Below are 15,092 nucleotides of genomic sequence, written 5' to 3' on the forward strand. Positions count from 1 at the left end.
TAGCTTAGAAGTTAGTTACATGACTTAAAAACATCCCGGGTTTCTAGTTCGTATTTCAGTCACTTTCCTTGTAAGTCCTCTAAACTATATACCATACTTCTCAAAGATCTCTAAAATACAGTCTTTTCATTAGCTGATGCTCTATAGCATTTTGAGAGGGTTAATAATTCACTTCCTTCTCAACTAAGCTATCTCATTTTCAGCTTGTTGCCAAAGCATAAAGGAAGTTGAAGTTTAGAGATGTGCAATCTCAGAAAGAATGAGTCTTAAAAATTAATTGAAAACATACACCTTTGGTCACTTTCAACTTACAAATTCAGAATAATTTAACATGCTGGGACCAGAAAGACAAATCTTTTCCAAATGCGACCAAAAACATCTGAGAACAAACAGATCCAGAGGAACAAGAGTAAAGGTTGTTGAGATGGCAGAGAAATTGGGTGCAGCCAGTTACAAGGACTTCTCTGGCAATGTGCTACCCCATAGATCAATGTGGTGCTGAGAGGAAAGAGGAAAATAAGCAGCCCAGGAAACATAAAGGTAGAATAAAGGCAAGAAGGCTGGATGTGAAGAACAAGCATCAAATTGTAAGTACAGATAAACTGTAATAAATCCAAAGGTGAGCAACTTTAAGGGAAACTGTCCTATCGTTATTTTTTGATTTTCTTTCTGTAATGTCTCATTTGCTCAAAGTTCTTCAGCAGCACTAACAGTAATATCAGTCCACTAATAACTCCTATAGCACTGAAATACTTCTCTGCTGCAGTGTCTGTAAATGATGGAAAAACAGTTCAGTACTCCATGTGTATAAGTGGTTCTCTAATATCAGACCCTCAGGTTGAGGGAATGAAATGAACTTCCTTATCATGTTTGACACTCATTGTTTTTCATTTAGTTTCTGTATTTTTTCCCTTCTGATCTTTTAAAAATGATGATATATTCTGAGTTCTGCAAGACCACAGCACAGATCTCTCTCTCTTTAAAATGTTCTGCATTTTTCAACACCATCACCTCAGTGCTTTCAAACCTCAAAACAAAAATCAGAGCTGATACTTCACACAGTGCCTTATCAAGAGACTTATTGCCCTTGTTTCTGCACTAAGTCTCTGGTAACCTGCTGCTGATTGTTAATCACAACTAGTGTCTTTTGGTCTTCTGGAGGGACCTGCAGGTGTTATCTCCCTTCTGCTTCACTACCCACTTCCTCTTTGCTGGCTACTTTCTGAGCACCCACATAAAAATTCAAAGCACACACAGGGCAAAGTCATGGAGCTTTAATCTTGGTCCGAAGTTAGTCCTGGATCCATCACAACTGACACTTGAGGTAATTTGACATTGAAAAAAGAGTTTTCCTAGGCCCCAATTCTCACAGCACCACTGAAGCTGAGCAGTAAATAATGAAGTGTACCATCTAATTGAATTAGGCATTAGTGCTCAAGGAGCACTTGTTGAGAATAAGCATATGAAACTATCAGTGAACAATGACAAACAACCTAGAATTGAGTTTCAAGCTGGATGACCTTGATATTTTAGCTGGACTCCTTAGGAAACACACAGCCTTCTTGTAGATCTTACTTGCCCTAGGAAGTGCTCAAACTTTTCTTAATTACTTCAGCTTACAGCTACTTAATAGGTTTAATTACATAATCAACTAGACACATCCTGTTTGCTGCTCACTGTGACTTAAAAAAAATTAAATAAAGAAAGCATAATTCAATAACTGCTAAATAATCTTTTATAATGTTACTACAACAGTTCTTTTGTAAGTTACTAATCACAATTATGCAAATGTTAATTAAGGTTATTACTGCTCAGTTTCTGTTGAGTGGGGAAAACCTAAATCATAGGCACAAACAGCTGTATCATGTTGCACTAAAAATTTTAAGTCTCTACACTTATTGAAACAAGAAATTGAGATTCTTACGGTACCTTATAGTCACTGTACAGAAGACATACATTTTCTGGAGAATTGGCCTTCCATACCATTTACCCTCCTTATTTATCTCCTCTCATTTTACTTCCTAGTGAAGAGTAGGATCTTTCCAAATAACATTAATGCAGGAATGGGGGCAGGGAGGATGAAAAAAGTGGAGGCTGTGAGAGTTTCCATCTGAGCTGAGCAGTGGATGTTAGCCAGGGTATGCTCAACCCTGCTTCTCTACTTCAGGAGCCAGTCAGGTGGTAATAAGCTGAATACCACATGCCCCTTCCACATTTCTGATGGTGCCTCTCAAGTCATTCCCTTACACCAAACTGTTTCTCATAGTACGGAGTTATATATCCCAACAAGCTCACAAAGAATATGGAGTGAGTAGTTCACAGAATCATTAAGGTTGGAAAAGACCTGTAAGATCAAGTCCAACCATCAACCCAACACCACCACGCCTGCTAAACCATGTCCCGCAATGCCACGTCCACACGTTCCTTCAACACCTCCAGGGATGGTGACTCCACCACCTCCCTGGGCAGCCTGCTCCAATGCTTCACCACTCTCTCAGTAAAGAAATTTTTCCTGATATCGAGTCTAAAACATACCGTGCAATATCCACAGGTTAGAAAACACAGCAAAAAATACTGATGCTTTGCAAACACTGCCCTATAAGGAGTTCTAAGAGTAGTAAAGAAAGAAGCTAGAGTAATGCAAGTGGAAGGAAAAAGGTATAAAAATGTCATCCAATTCCCTGCCTCAGTGACACACACTGCCACCTCATTGGAGACCTGTGACTCCTCAAGTTGCCTGGTAAGTGGATAAAAAAGGTCTAAAAATTTCAGCAGCAGGTTGAGGAGGATAAAAGAACTGCTAACGTCCTGCAAAGTGCATGGCCATGCTCACACACAAGCATGAGCCATTCATCAGCATTACTGGAAGGTAAGCAGAAGCATCAAGCAAAGCCTACAATTAAGGGCAGAGTAAAACACCGTAGCACATGGCCCTCTTAAGAGAGGCTAATTTCAGTGCCAGCAAATGCAGGCGCATGTAGCGTCCTTTGCCGTGTGCTTCTTGGCATTGCTCAGCTCCTCTCCCCGCTGTGCAGAGGCTTTCTTTCTCCACAGAGCCCCTCCTGCTTGCCTCTGGGCAGCCGTCAGTCTCAGCACAGGCACTGGCATCACATCTTTTGCACAGAGCAGATGCTACACGGACCGAGCTAAGCATGGGCGGTTTGAACTGAGGCTTTCTAATTGAAGCCTTTGGATGCACGGCTGGGACAGTCATGCCAAAAAATAGGCAGCAGCTGAGGGAAGATCAGCAGAGCAGCAGCTTGCTGTCAGGGGCTATGCCAGCCGCCTTAAGGACTACGTGGAGTCAGGCTGAGCCGTGGGGCCAGGATCAGACAGCCAAAAAGACAGTCATGTGATGGGTTGGGGTTTCCTCCTCTTTAAATATACATCCACCAGCTGAGTAAATACAGAACTTGGTAGCGTCTTTCATCACTCAAACAGCTCTTTTTTTTTTCCTCCCAGGCAGAGCTCGTCACAAAGCCCATGTGTCAGACCAATGGTCCCACCTGTCTGGCACTGGGAAACCTGAGGCAGAGATAGGGCAAGTAACCTGTACCCCTCCCAGTCACATGTTTCTGGACACATCCGATAATAAACGCTTCTTTCCCTGGATTAGACATGAAGCTGCCAAAAGCAAGAACCAAGCCCTGCATGTTGGTCACCTCATGCTGACAGAGGCAAGCCCTTCCTCAGTCCCTCCCTCCCTCCGTCTGTCCCTTCCTTCCTCCCTCCCTCCCTCTCTCACCACTCGCCCATAGTCTCTGGTTTAGCTGTAAATGCCCCAGTGAAAGGGCAGCTGCTTGGCCAGGGTTTTAACAGTGACACCAGAGCATTACTGTGCTAATAAGGAAAATAACCAAGTAAGCCTTTCTCCAACTACTGAAAAATACCAAATTAAGAGGCAGAAACAGATTCATGGTCTCTGTCTCCCAATATTGATTCAGTCCCTTAATCAAGGGCCGTGGCCAGAGCTGCAGACTGCCCTAATTTAGATCAGGTCTGCAGCCACTGTTTGTCCTTTAGATTAGACTGCCCTGCAGAGTCTGGGACAAAACTCAGTCCTTGTCTCCGAGCTCTAGGCACTCTTCCCTCTTGGGTTAGCTTTGGTTTTTATGTACATGGGCTCACATTTTTAAGAAATATCTTCAATGTAACCTCAATTCATTCAAGGCCCTAAGTTTTGGGGTGTCTGCAGTCTTCTCTCTTAGCTCCTGAATGTATTGAAAAAGTATGTGGAAAGTAGCAAAATCTATCGATCCCTTAGGGCATTCAATTTGCCTCGTTTGTCAAAGCAAAATGCACATATCAACACACTTCTTGAGCTAAAGAATATCCAGGAGAGTGTTGCAACCAGGCAAGCTCTGGCTTCCACTGAGTAAACGCTGTAATTTCTTTTGAAGAGCCTGGTGATACGAAATAATGAACCAGTAAGCTTTGGACTAAATTGACTATCCACTTTTGTCTTGCTGGTTAATGTTGCATTCTGTGATTATCTAGTCTCATCCTCTTATTTCAGCCAAAGCAGAGTATTTTTAGCATAAACCACAGCATCTCTCTTCATCAAAGGCCAGAGAGTTTAATTGTGGTCAGTACTAAGCACTTAATTTTGAGAAAGGGAAGACCAGCTCCATGTGCGCCGCATCGGTGTTCTGCTCCAACAAGTTAGCTGGAGTGCTATTTTCACACTCAATCCATTCCTAGAGAAAACATGCTTCTTAATCCTGTCTCCTGGCCTCTTTAGTCAGTCTGCTCCCCTTAGCTACTCAGTTTACACTCACTACCAAGTGAGCAAGTGTTAAGCGTTAGTCAGAGCCAATAAAGACATCGCAGAAAGCAATACCCTCCACCTCCCTGAAGTGAGTGAAACACTCATGAGTGATGTTTGAGTGACAGCTCTGGAATTATAATCCGTCTTTCCCTCACGTGTGGCAGGCACATGGCTGAAAGAGAGTGCAACACTCTTCTGCAAAGCCACACTAATCTAACTCAGCTCTGAATTGCAAGGACCATGGTAGACGTAAAAGGACAGCTTCTTTCTTGGGCTTGCTCAACATTCAGAAGATCAAAAAGCTTGTTTTCTGCCCCTGACGATTGTGGTTACTTCAGCCTGACTGTGTAAGAAAAAAGAACAATGTTTGTCTTCAACTTTTTAAGACTGACATACATGTAGCCTTTTTTTCTTGTGTAAGCAAGAGAATCTGGTACCGTACCTAGAGAATGATTTTCAGGGACTCACATGAGTTAACAACCTGGGTAGAAAAAAACCATTAATATATTTTGGACTAATGGCATTACATGGGCTATCTAGCAACTTCCAAATCCTGGCCTGAACAATGCTTGTTAAATTTACAGAGCATGTTTAACATAAATAATCAATTAATGAATAAAGTAAGAATTCTGTTTTATATTTTGAGGATAAAGTTTAGTAACCTGTAATTTACTAATAATTAATAGCACACAGTTCATTGTGATAGCATCCAAAAAGCTGTAACCTGATTAGTCCTCTTAAATGCTTAGCATTTTACTGTGTAGACCTGCAATAGCTTAGTCCTTTCTTGAAAAGAGCAGTCCAAAAGACGAACAGTATAAAGATGAGGATGGAAAAAACCAGGATAGCAAATAAAAATACTAACAACTCAAATACACAGATTCTTCCACAGCAGTAGGAATAACACAAAAAAAATCTCCAAGTAACATTTCTCACATGAAACTGCCTATACAGAAGCTAAGTCCCGATATTCCTTCCAACAGACACACTAAAGCTGCCCAGTGCTGCAAAAGGAATCAAACTTGAAGGACAGGTCTAAAAAGTGACACCTATTTTAATCCACGTAGTAAAAACCAGCAGACTTGGCAGTTGTCACCATGTTCACAATATGCTGCCTCGAACTTCATGACTCAATTTGGGATGTATGATCCAGCTCCCAAAGCAGGAGCTCAGACCCCTTTTTTCATCTGGAAGCTGGCAGTATAGTTGTGATGACACGCGGCTGAACTGCATTTTCCAAACCGGCAAGTTAAAAAGAGAAAAAAACACAGTGAGTGAGCAAATTCAATACATCAGGAAAGGAAAAACTAGATCTTTATAACCAAACTAATGAAAAGTCATTTTCCAAGCGTAACTGCAGCCCTGGGTCTTTTGTCTTTGATCAAGCCACAGCACATGCTGGCTATAAGGCTGACCTTGGGCTGGGTCCTGCGGTGGGTGAAGTTTAAAGCAGCGCCGGAGCAGATTGCCGGGTGAGCTGGTGGCAGGTCTCTGCCCTGCTTCCACCACCACTCCTCTCTCCATCTCTTACAGCAGCGGGTGTATGGTCTCCCTAGCAGTGCCCTCAAAACACGCCAGGTGAAAGGCTGGAGCGTTGCCTTCTGTCGCGTGATCACTTTTATCTACGGAAAAAAACCCTCTTGCAGACATTCTTCCTTGCAAAGAGAAATGCTGTAGGGAGAAAGAGAAGTTTTTCACCTTCCAGTCTGAAGGGAAGAAAACTCCAAGGTGAACTCAGCCGTGCGGGCTGAATGCTAGATGAGGCAACTGTGCAGCTGGAGAGCAAATGTGAGTGAGCCAGCGCTCTTGCGGCTCCTGTGATGGGGTCGTAGGAGTTAGAAAGACCAAGCAGAAAGGTGCAGTTTGGTTAAGGTTCTGCAGGAGGTCAGTGGCTGAGCCAGAAACAGGACTTAAGGCTGCCTTTGTCCTGCTGGAGGCTAATGCTCTTTTGATTAAATCACACTGCCCATTCTGCGAATAAGCCCTGACTTTCCCTCTGCCTTATATGTATTCCTGCCTGTTCCCATTTAAAAAATCAAACCAGATGATCCGAAGGACCATGAAGAAGAGAAGATAAATTAATGGCCCTCAAAGAACAAGAAGTGTGTGCACCGAGCATTCGTATGAGGGAGAGGAGCAAAGCAGCATAGAATTTGTAAGACAGAGATTTCTATCTTGAATATTTGTGAGTAATGTCCCCAAGAGCATGATGGTAGGATCTATTATTGTTTCTTTCTCCTTTTCTTTTGTTCCCTCCTTTCACCTCTTGTCTTCATCAACCTTTGACTTTGCCCAATAAAAATTCTTCTGTGTCACTCTTTTGATTCAAGTATTAAGGGAAACAAATAAAACCCTCAAGCATTTTTCCGTGAGCAAGTTTAGTCTTCTTCCTATTAACTGATTTATTAGCAAAACTCCCCAGGTTCATATCCATCCTCGTACTTTCCACCTTACCTGTGAAACCTTTCCCTTGCCCTCCCTTCAGGGCACACACGGGTTTCTGTGCTGTGTTTGTAGCGTGAGTTGAGCAACGATGCCCAACTTGACGGCAGCATTTCTGAAGCAGAACTGCAATGCCTACAATAAAGCCAGCACTCTCACAGCACTTCTTTACCTAAAATTCCCAGTGGGAGCTGTCAGCTGCCAATGATCTTCCTGAAAGAAAGAGGAGCTGAGAGAAACCCGATTGACTCTTAATCGGATAGCATATGGTGCCGAGAAGAACAAAGAGGCCATATTGACATTTACCAAATTAAATGGTTAAGTAGGCTGGAACGGGCCTGACGCTGATGGCAGACCTACAGCAACAGCCCATTGGGCTCTGCTGTTTGCAAAACATGTGCTGAAGTTTGGACACTCCTTGTGTCAGTGGTGCGAGGGAAAATGAAAGGATAGCAGATGGCAGATTGGCAGTTTGAAGGGAGATACAGCCTGGCTTGTCTTACTATTTCGCCATACCTAGATCAATATTTTATTCCCTTGTTCCCAGGCTGAAAGTGTTCTGGCTTGTTCGGTGTGTCATAAAAAAAGTTGCTGTACAGATTTCAGCTGTCGCCCTGCTAAGTGGCGGCAACGCGGCTCCGGGCAGCAGCAGGCACTGCCTTTGTTAGACTTCATTACTCGGGAAAGGAGTTGTCAACAGCTGTACCCAATTGCAAATCTTCTGTATCAGCACTTTCGAAAACCTTTGCAATTTCAACAGAAACACCAGCAGCTGAAAAGAAAAACAGTTTCTTTTTTTCATCAGTTTGACATTTTGGAAGACAAGAGAGCGTGCCAGCAACTGAGATGAATTTACTGCTTGATAGGACAGGCCAGCAATAGCTAGCTGGCAGACGCTTCCTCGAGCTCTCCTATCCCACTCTCTCTTCCTTCATGCTGAGCCTTTCAACACCAATATTTGACTTGATTTTAAGGAAGCGAAGTCTTCGATCCAGCCATGTTCTAGGTCAACGCGCATGCTGCGAATTAGCTCAGAGTGCCCCTTTTCGGGGCCCCTATGCATTGACCTTGCCTCAGTGTCACACACATGGCTTATATTTTGTCTTTATCTTCCTCTGGCAGCTTCACTGTGCTCATCTTTCAAAGACCGCAGTCCACTTGGAGGGCCAGCGACCTATCTGAGTACTGGGTGACCATTTCTTAAAATTATCCTTTGGGTTCATTAAGGCTTTGCAGTTTGAAGTGCAGCTGAAGGCACTCTGCCATGCACTTATAAAGGCTGTTGTGAATTCAGATGTTTGCCTTTCATTCCTCTGCCTGGGCACAATGCACTCAAAGTCGCAAGTGAAATTATCCTGAAAATCTAAAGCCAGTCAGCAGCAGAAGGTAGATTACATCATGAAACAAACCTAAGCCATGAAAATACCAATTTTCTCTGCACAGGAAAATTTCAGAATGGGGAAATGCAAGATGTTGTCAGGTATAACAACTGTTATTAGAATAACAGCTTGCATAGTGTACGGATAAAACATACTACTAGAATAAAAGTCAAGAAAAACATATCCATGTGAATAAAGGTTTTGCTGGGTTTGCTGCTAACATGAAGAATCTCACATTAATTTTTATTTGGGTTGACCTAAAACAGAAATGATGACTGCTTTCTCCAGCAACAACCACCACCAATCTGGAAATACACTCTTGGGTTGAATAAAATATTTTGTCTGACTTACAGCATTGTTTGTTTTGGGGTTGTAATCTGTTTTACTGTTGTTGATGTTTTCTCTTTTTGTTTGGAACAAATAAATCTATTACAAAGCAAGACCACTTTTTAAAAAACCAAAACCCCACAAACCTTCAACTGTTTTGTTCTCCCCGTAAGTTTCTGGCCAAAACTGTTCTCTAACAGATCCAAATGAGTTTTGGCCTCTACAAAATAGAATTTCCTGATAAATTTTGGATCAAACCCCAGCCAACTTTCTCCCAAATCTGATCAAAATCTGCAGCTAATGCTTGCTCTTGGTAAATCAACAGTGAGACAGCAAAAACCTAAGGGTGATAGCAAAGAAACATTTCTGGATTTCATGTGATGTATCTTTAAATCAAAGAGTAGTTGCATTTGTCTGTGTTTTTTCCGTTCACTCATTCGCTTTCCGTGTTTGAGATTAATATTACCTTTGTTCATTCTGAGGGGGTGGGGGAGATTTTCTGAGTCAGGATTCAAGCCTTTGGAGCATTAGCTGTAAATGAAAACAGATGCTTTGCTGAAGATAACCCAATCAAATCAATATGGAGCCAAAGGAGCCCCTCACACGATGAAAGCTGGCTTTTAAAGTACTGTAAAGCTGTTTTACTCTTCAGTCCATCAATTTCCTTTTCCTGCTCAGCTCTGATATAGGACAAGTTGAGGCCACTGACCCTCCTGCAGAGCCCAACACTGAAAGTTCCCCATGAGACCACTGATGTGGCTGATATTGCCAAAGTCGACAGATCAGCTGAGGGTTTATGTGCTGTGTAGGACGAGGTTACAGTGGTTTTAGCTGCGCTTCATATTGGTCTGTGTTGCGAACTATGGTTAGATTCTCGTGTGCAGAGCTCAGTGCCAACACAAACACCGCCAAAGGGAGACCCGTGGTCGCACACAGGTACCAGCTGCCTCAGAGGTGTCTCCTCCACGCTTCTCTGAGCACTTGGAAAAGCCACATGCTACCTCACTGCAAAGCCTTTCTTTTGTCGTATCCTGCTCCAAAGAAATCAGGCTGTGTGCTGTGGTCACTCTGCAGACCAGCAACCTCTTGGCAGTTTTGGGCCTCCCTTGGGCTGCAGAATCACAGGGACGGCTGCCCTTGGATGTGCAGGGTCACGAACGCCAGCAGGGACAAACTTTCAAGCAGAAGTGCCATTAATGCTTGCTCTTCAATTTCCAAGAGTGCCAGCCAGCATTTGGCATTTTTCTTAAATACCCAGCTCTTGGAGTCATGGGATTACAGGATAACTTCTAATGCATCTTTTCTTAAAGTAAAATTCTGACCTCACGTTTGCAGAGAAACTCTGCAAGATATCCCTCCTAAAAGCCCAGGAACAAGATAACAACATAAAAAGAATTAATTCTATACAGTTTCAAAAAAACCTCAACTCACAACTTTTAAGACAATTCCGTAATGACAGGGATCAAGACAGTATTGAAATGATCAGAGTGAAAATAGTTCCCTCTGTTTCAGCTTGCCTATCAATTTTTATCTCTTCCTGGTTTGACTTAATTATTTTTGCTATCCGCCTTCCTCTAACTAGCTAAGAATTGAATTGTTTTCCCCTGGGTTTAGCTTGGCGTTTACAGGCTGGCTAGCTCGGTACTAGACTTTGTAGGTTGTTTATGCTTGACTTTTTAAACACATTTTTCAATACCTTTGTGAGTAAGCAAATAAAAAACCCCACACCCAAATTCTGCTGCTGCTGAATGAAACACCTTATTTGCGCATATTCTGTATAACCCTGCCTTTTAGAGTAATTAAATTCCTAAGGGCTTGAGAGTTGACACTTGCCAGTAGAGATCCTTACTGCTACTAGAATTCATTGCAATTTTAATTCATTGCTATGATTAAAGAGGGATGTTCTAGGATCTTTAAAAAATGGTAACTTTTAAAAATGTACATTTCAATTTAAATTTTAAAAAATATGTATTTTTCTTCAGAAAAAAGTGTATGAAGCCACTGAGGTTTTTCTAGATTTTCTTTTTTTTTGCAAAAGGACTCAAGTTTTAAATTTAAGATTTTAATTTTCAGAGCAACATTTTCAGGAAAAAAAGCAATATTTCCTGCTTCTCACTTTAAACTTTAGTTCTTTTCCCTTCATGCTTAATTTAGTCAACATTACATCTAAGTCTAAACAGTATACAACTTTCTTTATAACTGCAGAAGTTAGTTAACTCACAACCTCAGCTAGCTTTCAGCGTGCTCTATTCTGAAAGCGTAGTCCAAACATTACATACATAGCAACACATATTGACAGCTGTCTTCCCACATTAGATCTCCAGCTTGGCACAAGGTTGCATATCAATATATTTACAACCTAAGTCACCGGAGAAAAATATTTATGAAAGTCATATTCTACAATGTAAACATAAGATGGTATACCCAGAACTGTCATCTGCACAGAGCACGTATGGCATTTTGCATTCTCTTTAACTAGCTGAAGTTTTAGAGGAGCTTTGTATAAGAAAAGACAGGGATTAAAAAAAAAAAAGGATTCATCTTAGGAAGAAGGGTTGCCAAATGTGAATGCAACTTATGAAAGAGCTTTCTGGACACAGGCATGTGGGACAATCCTCCTGTATTTTAATAAAGCTGGCCTTTAACTCCATCATTTCTCTGCATAATAGAAAATAAAGGCAACACAACCTACAAAAACTTTACTTGGAATCTTGGCTATACTTTACTTGGTGAATCTTAGATTTTTGCTTTTTAAGTAAGACTAAATGATAAGTTTTGATATTTCAAACATGAATGTCTATTTGTTCCTAGGATACTGGAAACGGTGACAGAATTGAAAGGAGACTTTACAAAGCTCTGAAAGCCAAGGAGCAGATCATATGTTTTGCCTCAAGCTAAAGAATCTACTTCCACAGCAAAAACAGAAAAGAGGAGATTCTCTAAAGATCTTATCAAATAAAGATATAGACTAATCTGAAGGATGCACGATGGGTGTGGAAGGAAATACAACAAAAGAGACCATGTTCAAGGTGGGAATAGGTGGATCTTAATAGAAGTGTCAGATGACACAATAATGTCCCTTTTTTGAGTATTATCCAAATTATTTACAAATTATACTACTTACCACTTCATACAAGTGACAGTCATCTAGGGTTTATTCCTCAGTAAGCTATCATGCAGCTCTCAGAAAACTTCCTAGTAGAAGTGGGTCTTTGGAGAGAATCAGGGAGAGGGAGATCACGTTGTAGATTTTTTCTGGAAAGATGTTTCCATTTATGGAGTGTATTATGGAGACAGTGACAAAATGGCAGATGAAGATGAATATCACCCGTCATCCAGAAAGCATCCTAAACAGGACACAGGAGAATGAAGAGGGTTAGACCTATACAGTACTTTGACAGTAAGCATATGATACTTCAGTTTGAGATAGCAGGGAAATAGCATCTGTCGGTGAGATCTTTACTTCTGATTTATACACATCTTCTTTCTTGTTTTAACATGGGGCACGCACAGACTATCCTTCAGATGAGAAAAACAAGATCTGGCTTGACCCCCAGTACAAAGAGTTATGTAGCCCTCACGTCAGCGTGACTCATGAAAATAAACTCCCCTGGCTCCCCATCTGCCATACATTAGCCAACAGCAACTTGTCCTTGAAATGAACTAACTACAGGTTTCCATCTGGACAGCAACCAGTTAGTCAGCTTGCATGGTGACCTTTTGCCTTGTGATTGCTTTTAAATGAAGTCTCCAAAATCTGTATTGTTCTGGGTAGGAAACATCTGAAACCACTTTCCAAAGAGCACTTGGCACCTCCCCATTATTATACCATTGTGCAATTTAAAATACATCATCTCACTTATTGTTCAATCTAACCATTTGATCTATAGTCCTGCTTTCTCGCTGCAGTCACTCCTCTGGAAACAAAGAGATCTTCCATTCCTTTCAAGACTGAATTAAAACTGCCGTCCCCAGGAGTACTTCTGCTAGATCCAAGTATTCAGCAATCTACAATGTATTGAGACTGCTTGTCACCACTACTAAGAGACAGGCAAGACAAATCTTAGAAGTAAACTTTCTTCTCTTAATTTTGGACATATGATGGTAGACCAGAGTATATGTATCAGTAAGGTTGAACTTGGAGCCCAGTCCTAGAGATCATAGGGATAGCTTACAGATCGCTTGAAGAGTCAAGCCAAAATAAGTTTTATCGACTGCTTTTATTGTTAATGTATAGTAAAACACACACAAATTTTTGCAAATGCTACCATTTCTTAAAAGTGCGTTTAGTTTTTTCAGCTTCACCCCTTGATAAAACAATAATGGGATGAATAGTTTCTATCAACAACTGCATTTGAAGACGTCAAAATGATTAAAGACTGACATTAAAAAGAGCAAAGTTTTCTGAATACAGTTTGCAGTGTAGTATTTGCTCAGATGCAGTAAACTTAAATGCAACTGTAATCTGTTAAGCCGTTACTTTAGTTTTAGATAAGGTCTTTTATATGCTGCCTTATACCCTTCCCTTTTAAAATATTTATCCTAGTTCCTTGTAAAATGATTTAATAATACATCATCCTAAACTAGCAACCACTCTCTATCAGAAAAATCAAACATATCCTTTAAAATACCAATATCAAACCAATATTATAATTTCTAACCTCTTATAGACTAGAAGTGGGAAAAAACCCCCAACCCATATGACTGGTTACACACAGTTCATCTTCCTTTGTGGTCACAGGATGGATTAGACGGCCTTTTGCTCCCTTCTAAACTTTTCTCTGATGGTGCAGAAGTATAACCAGGTGATCTACCTAGAACATTTCTAGCACAGGCCAGTTGAAGGGGGCACCACCTTTCAGCATATCTAGCGGGGCAACGTGTGTGGCACCAGGTTACTCTTCTAATTTGCCTGTTGAACATGTTTTGCCATAAAGTAGTTAGATGCGAGTAAAGCTGGAGAGCTCACACTGCTGAATGTAAATTTTCTAAGGTGCAGTTTACAGGCAGTAACATACTATGTAAGAAGTATTACGGACGAAAATTTCAGGTGTCACAACTTAGACATGCTGTAGTGCAAGATACCGTGCAATGGAACAGCCCGCTCTCTTCAAGCAAAGTCCGTGGGGGAACCTCTTAAGAGACGTTCCCAACAACATATGTCTGACTGATCAGATAGCATATGTCTTTATCTTTTGGCTTGGGTTCAGCTCTTTTGCCTTAGCACAGCTTGTACTGGCAGCCTAAGTTGTCAGTGAGTCACCTTTACTGCTTGCAAGACCTGCGCCTGAGGCTCACCTTCATGCAGTACAAACAGTTTATGGATTGCCCTAAACAGTCCTTTAAATTCCCATGGGTGTCCTGGCACCTTGTCATATAAAGATGTTTCTCTCCCTGTGCTTAAGAGGGAGGGGAATGGTATAGCACTTGTCCTGCTGTTCTCTGTCATAGAAGAATTTCTTCAGCATGACAGATTCTGTCATCTCTACATCTTTTGTGTGACAGAACTGTGATGGAGCTGTCTGTCCACCTTTACCAATGAAGACTATTCACTGAGAGTGTGACTGAAGCTACAGCTACCTGGAGTCCTATGTTCAAAGCCTAACGAAGACCTGGCAATCACTTTGTGCCTTGTTTGGCACTCAGGCAGATGCTCACTCCTCCTGCTCTCCCTCTGGCAGCTCTTAACTACTCTATATACACTCTATATCTGACTGGGCTTCCAGCAAGCGTGGGTACTTGGACTGACGTTCAAACCAGGCACCAAAGGGTTCTGTGGGCTTCCATCAGTGCCAAAAGGGTTGAGACCACAGCAGTGTCATGAACAGTGTCACTACCACACATTAGCAGGGCAAAAAACGTGGTGAGGAATTGAAAGGAAAGGACAGAAACCATGCAAGAAGAAAGTGGGAGAAACAGCGGCAATGGGGAGAACCAGAGATGGAAAGAGGAAATGTGGCAAGATCTTATGCTGAGGAAAAACAGAAATGAAAATATTAATGGGAAGTAAATGAGAAGAGCTAGAGAAAAGCAGAAGCAGTTGAGGGCTTAATGAGGGAACAGAATGAGATGACAGGAACCAACAGAAAAGTGAAGAGTTACTGAAGCTAATGACAACCTGCATGAAACTCGCAGGACGGTTCCCCTCTGCTAAGCAACTGTATCCATCTCAGGCT

Source organism: Gavia stellata, chromosome 1 (genome assembly GCF_030936135.1).
Source record: "Gavia stellata isolate bGavSte3 chromosome 1, bGavSte3.hap2, whole genome shotgun sequence".
NCBI lineage: Eukaryota > Metazoa > Chordata > Aves > Gaviiformes > Gaviidae > Gavia > Gavia stellata.